This window comes from Crocodylus siamensis, chromosome 1 (assembly GCF_052110815.1).
Source record: "Crocodylus siamensis isolate JL-2025a chromosome 1, ASM5211081v1, whole genome shotgun sequence".
Taxonomy (NCBI): Eukaryota; Metazoa; Chordata; order Crocodylia; family Crocodylidae; genus Crocodylus; species Crocodylus siamensis.
Window position 1 is genome coordinate 307,730,663 of NC_143395.1, and position 6,559 is coordinate 307,737,221.

A 6,559-nucleotide genomic window follows, 5' to 3' on the forward strand; every position below is an offset into this window, starting at 1 on the left:
TTCCTATCCATTGTGTTCAACTGATACCTATATAGTGCTGTTTCATTTTAATCATGCAAAAATGCAGAATTGGGGTTTTTAAATCAGATAATTTACAGGGGTTTTTTAATTGGAGAATTTGTGATTTTTAAACAGAAAAAACAGGATCCCTGATAATTAGTAACCAAGTTAGAAAGAACAATATTAACTTTAATTAAACCAGTGGTTCTAAACCTTTTTGGACTCAAGGCAAGGTTCCATAACTTTTCTGAATTTAATGGCATCCCATTGCAAAGGTAACTTAGTGCCTACAGTGCTTACCTCTGTGCACACTGTAACACTCTTAAAAAGATCTTGTGGAACCCTGGGGTGCTGTGGCACCCCAGTTGATGGTCACTCACATACAGGGATACTGGTTTTCTCTGATTTTTAAAAAAATTCCTAATTTTTGTTTTTAAAAAGTAACCCCAAATCCAGATTTAAATCTTGGAAAAATGTGGATTTGGGGTTATTTTTTTTTAACAAAAAATGGGGATTTTTTTATTTATTTATTTATTTTTTTAATCGGAGAAAACCAGGATCCCTGGATCTGTACCTGAGAGGCAGTGTTCCACATTTTCAGTTTTTACTGATTTTTTTTATTGTTAAATTCCAATTTTATTATTATTATTATTATTATTGAAGTTATTCATTTTTTACTGATTTATACCCTTTTTCAGTTCACTCAGTTTTACCAGGTGCAGTAAAATCTGTTAACCAGCATGAGTGGGGAATGGCTGGGGGTGTTGGTAAGCTAAAAGTGGTACCTCACCTGAGGTACAGGTTTCTGGCTGGACAGGGTGAGCAGGGTATGGTGGCAGTGGCTGCATGCAAGCTGGGGGAAGGGGCCTGGAGCCACTACCTGGGGGCCCAGGGCTCCTGGCTCTGACCCCAGGCGGGACAGGAGGGGCCACAGGAATCGCTCTTGGGGCAGGCAGGTCCCAGCTGCACCCTGGCAGCTCCAGCTGCTGCCCTGCCCTGGGCGGTAGGAACTGCAAAGCCCACTGGGGGGCAGGTGGGAGAGCCCAGCCCTGCTCCCTGCAGCCAGCACTACACCTGGCTGCTCTGCATGGGCTTGTGGGGCTGGAGCCACTGCCTAGGGGGTAGCTCTGACCCCAAGCAGGGCAGGAGGTGCCAAAGTCAGAATCAGGATTGGGTCCTGACCCTCCCCCCCACCCCACAACGCATCCAGCCGTGTGCCACTCCCGCCAGCCCCTGGGCTGCACCATGGTATAATGCAGGCAGGTGGTGTCAGCTGCTCCTGAGGCCGCTGCATCAGGCTGAGGTGAGTGAGGACAAGCTACACCATGCCCTGGGTCTCCACTTGTTCCCACTCTCACCCCAGCCTCTGCTGCAGTGGCTCTGGGAGCAGCTGGAGCCAGCTGCCTGTACCATGGCATGGCGCAGCCCAGGGGCTGGAGTAAGTAGGGACAAGCGGAGCCTCAGGGGGTTCGGGGCATGGCACTGCCCAGAAGCTGCAGGCAGCTGGCATCGGCCGCTGCTGGGGCTGGGGTGAGTGGCTACAATCTGCATTGTGCCCCTGCGTCTCCACTTGTTTCCAGTCCCCCCAGCTCCTGCTGCAGCGGCCCTGGGAACTGCCAACGCCAGCTTTGGAGGGAACTATAAGTGGGTGCAGGGGGGAGGGGAAGGGGGGGCATGGCTCTTGCTGCTACGCACACCCCAGGGCAGCTGTGGGCTGGGGGGTTGCACTGGCTGATCGTCCTGAGTGCAGATCTGGGGGCAAATGCCCCCCACGAAGAGCCTGACGCAGCCCCCCAGCCTGCAGCCTTCCCGAGGTGCGCTTAACGGCAAGAGCCATGCCCCCCATCCCATGCCTGCACCCACTGGCAGATTCCTCCACTTTGCTCCCTGCTGGACCCCAGGAATGGCCATCGGGCTGTGCCCCGTCCCTTCCCTAGTCCCAGCCTTACTCCCTCCCTCCCTCACTGCTGTGGGAACATATTCATTATTTTCCCAGATTTAAACCATTTTTTCCTTTTCTTCCTTTTACCCCTATTTCAATCTGGTTTTTATGTTTGAAAGATAAACCCTGAAATTTCGGGTTTTTGGGGTTTTTTTGGGTTTTTTTTAAAATAAAAATTGAAAATGCGGACCACTACTGAGAGGGCAAGTGCAGCCCCCACTGTCATGGTTGCTCTGCTGGGGACTCGTATGCTGGTGACTGGAGCCATTTGCCCTGTGAGTCCTGCCACTGGCTTCAGTAGCGTGGGAGGAGCTAAATGAAAAGGAAGTGAGTCTTGAATAAAAACTGAAGAGTGAACATATGGTGATATGCAATGCATTTAGTTTTTAGGCATTTCTATCTGTAATGGAATGTTACAGTTTGAAAATGCCATGTTTTCTGCACTCTATATTGACTGTATGTTTGTTTAGTAGAGTTTAAAAAAAAGATTTTACCCAAAGATGGACCAGTGGAGCAATGCGATCTCATTGTATTTATTTGGTCTTCTCCACTTAATTAGAATGCAGTTAATGAGGAAATCCAGTTAATTTGTAAAAATGTATTTAAGTTTAATGATATGCAAGGCTAGGATTGCTGTCAATGGAAATAATAATTCTGTTTAATTGGGATGCTTTTCAGGTGATGTAATGGTTCAAGCTGATGCTTAGCTCCTTGTGTTTCAACCTCATGCTGGTTCTCTCTTTCCTTCTAGTAATAGCTTGCAGTTGCACTTTACAGGCAACATTCAGTGCTTCATCACTTATGTGCTTTCACCTGCCAACTATCATAGAATCACAGAAAGTTAGGCTTGGAAGGGACCTCAGGAGGTCATCTAGTCCAACACCCAGCTCAAAGCAGGGCTGTCCCTAGCTAGATTATCCTGGCTAAGGCTTTGTCTACCTGGGTCTTAAAAACTTCCAAGGGTGGAGATTTCACAACCCCTCTAGGTAGCGTGTTTCAGTGCTTTACTACTCTCCTAGTGAAGAGGTTTTTCCTAATATGGAACCTAAACTTCCCCTGCTGCAGCTTGAGACCATTGCTCTTTGTTCCTTTATTGGCCACCACTGAGAAAAGACTAGCGCCATCCTCTTTGGAACCCCCTTCAGGTAACCGAAGGCTCCCGGTCTTCTTTTCTCTAGACTAAATAGGCCCAGATCCTTCAGCGTCTCCTCCTATCCCATTCCTGTCTTTTCTCTCCACAGAGCTGTACAGTAATGTAATAAGTTTGCTGCAGCTTCCTTGGGCACCATCAAAATGGTGTCATCTCTTAACCAGAGGGTGTATATCATTAGTTCAAGGGACTGGTAATGGGATAGAGAGATTCTCTTGGCCAGGTCTTTTGTTCACATTCAGCCCAGATCAGCAGTGTCACCTTCCCATGTATTTGGTGGTAGCCTACTGAACGAAAGTTTCATATTAGATGGCTGCTCTGTGGTTTATAGGAAACGAATTGGTAGTCTCAATCCAATTCTCAGTGGGCACAAGATGGGCACAACATCTACACAAAATGCTTACTGCGTAGTAGCCTGCCCGTCACAAATCGTGCTAATACGCTACTGCACTGTGTTATTAGGATACTGGACAGCGAGTGTAAAAAAAGCAAAACAAAACCCCTGTGTGCCAGTGCTGCTGCACATTAGTGCAAGTAACTGTGCATTGAATTGGTACTTGGCTAAACAAGTACTAAATTTAATGTACAGTAACTAGGGTGTATTAATGAACATGCAGATGTGCCAGTAGAGAGAATATCTGTCTTACTTGAGCACTTTGTTGATAAGTATTTTCAGTGTACAAAGGGGCAGAAACTCAAATGTTCCCTCACTCCTAGAGAAGGTCTGTCTATATTGGGATTCAGTTAAGGCTGGCAGAAAGCGTTGTAGGAAACCTGCATATCTGCTGCTTCTATCCAGCCTTTTATGTGCAACAGCACAAGAATTAAATCTCCACTTCTGCTGGCAGTTTCTCATGTCTGTTACACTGACTTAAATGGGCATGAGGGAAAGGTATGTTTGTAAAAACACAAAAAGATGACTAGACTAGAGCAATTTTTTCACAGCATAAGACTGTTTGGTAGTATGTTAATATAACGTGAGACAGCTGTACTTCCAACTAAGAGCTTAATAGTGGTTTGTGGGATCTAAACTAAGTAAGCAAACATGCTCAGAGCTTGAAATTAGACCTGTTGAACCCCATGGTGCTGATTCTACTGGAAAGTGGGTATGTCTACATGTGCATTAATGCACTGTAGTTACTGTACATTAAGTTTAGTACCTATAATAACAGGTACTAACTCAATGCACAGTAACCAGCGCTACTGTGCAGTAGCACCAGCATACACCTTTTTAGTGACGTTAATGCACAGTAGACTAATTCTACTGCATGTTAGCACATCAGCACAGCTTTTGCCATGACGCAGTAATGCACAATAGAATTAGTTTCCTGTGCATTTAATGTCTCGTGTCAATGTGCCTGGTGAGTTGCAAAAGAAAGTTGCAATCCATTATGCTACAAATTGGGAAGATGCATAATGCAAGCCAACAAAAATGGGAAGTGATATAATTTTTAAACCATCTAGCAGATCAGCAACTCCTTTGTGAGCTAAAGGGAATGAAATTACAGCACATCAGTAAGAACTGGAAATGGCATTTAATAGTAGTTTAAAGATGATTCCACTGATCCATGTAAAATTGGACTTTCCTATCAAGTTCCTTCAGACCTCCATCATTTTAACCTAACTGCATTTAAAATACTAATTAGGACCTGGGGAAGAAGTGGGGGGGGGGTAGGCATTTGAGAGAGAGTCAGATCTGACCAAGTAGCCTAATTAAAAAAATATTAAGCTGTGTTTATGAATCCTCCTAATATTTCAAGTGGGTTTAGCTAGCACAGTTTTTGAAAGCATGTGTTTTCCCAGACTAGACAAAGCCTGCAGAGAAGATTATGCTGGAGCTGAATTATTCTGCAAGGGTGGAGATAGCAGTGGGGACAGAAGCTGGAATGAACTGCAAAAAAAAAAAAGTCACACATGTGAAGGAAAAAAGGTAATAAGAAAGCATATCTAAAATAAGATTCATTATAAGCTTGCTGTTGTGGATTCCCCTCAGTCCAGATCCTCACCAGCAGAGGAAAGGGACAAAATGGACATTCTGTTTGCTTCAGACAAAATGTGTGAATGGTACTTTGCTTATTGTGTCATGTAGGTGGAAAAGGCAGAAGGATCTGAGCATGTGCATGTGTACATCCAAACTCATGCCCTCTCTCATGTCTATTTAGCAATAGTTAAAGATGGCTTAGTCACCACTGGGTGCATCTACACACGTGATTTATTGCTGAGTAGACTAATTAGCTCCACAGCAAAGCATCACCATGTGCGCCAGTATTGGGGCACAGTAAGCTAATTAGCTCTACCTTAAAATAGTACTGTCCCTAACAGACAGTATGGCAGAGTAATTAACTGCACTGAAACACACATGTAGGTGGTGACCAGGTGGGGGCCAGCCAGACTCTTGCCTGCCATCTAGCCACATGGTTCCACAGATTCAGCACCCTTGTACCCCAGCCAAACACTCCATTGCCTGACGCCGCCATCCAGAGCTCAGGGCTGACACCCCAGGCTGACTGCAAGCCCAGGCCTCCTCTGCCCTCGCTTCAATTGCTACCGTCCTGGGCAGACATGTAGATGCTGTGCCTGGAAGCAGTTTGCTCCAGCTCAAAGAGTTCTGGAATTTATTGCTTTGCTTTAATTTCATGTGTAGATGCATGCACTTGACAGTGGCCATTTGCAGTATGTGACACGGTGCATATGGCTTTCCTTTACATGCTCTCATTCACCAAACATCATACCTGTTTCACAGTATCCTATCCCACTCCGCTTCCTGCAGAGGGACCAGGCAAGTCAGAAGATGTTGGAGGAATCGGTACTATTTAGTGGCATGATTTTGTTGTTTGAGGCAGAACTGCAATTTGGGAGAGGAATGAAGCCTTAATTGGAAGTGTATCTGCACACAACATATTGGCAGTATGAATCACCAAATCCCACCTTGGTGTTCCAAACCTTCTGCCCCCGCCCCCAACTCCTTCGTCTGCTAGTCTGGACATCCCTCCCACTGCTCCTCTGCAACACTAGTCCTGTTTCTGACCCCTCTACTGGCTAGTAGTTGTTAAACCCCGCTTGGGATTTTTCCACAAAGAGGAAGTGAGGCACAAAGCAGTTCTGCCAGAATTTCATCCCCTGGACTTTATGGCACTAAAAAATTAAGTGAAATGGGATTTGGGTGCCTAACCTAAAGTGACATTTTTATTATAGCTAAACATACTTTTATCTGAGCACCCAAGGAGTGGGATAAATGCTTAACCTGGGTAATTTTAATGCCACTTGAAAAATATAGTAAATCAATAAGCATCTACTTCTGATAATAAATGTTATCAGAAATAAATGAAATTATTTGGATCTATAATTAGAAATATGAAAACTGGCAAAGGAGGCCAGTTCAATTCTATCAATTTTTAGGAATACGGCAAGCTCTTAGAGCAACTTCAAGCAACAAGAGAGTGGAGCTGGATGGCAGGTTAAATGCT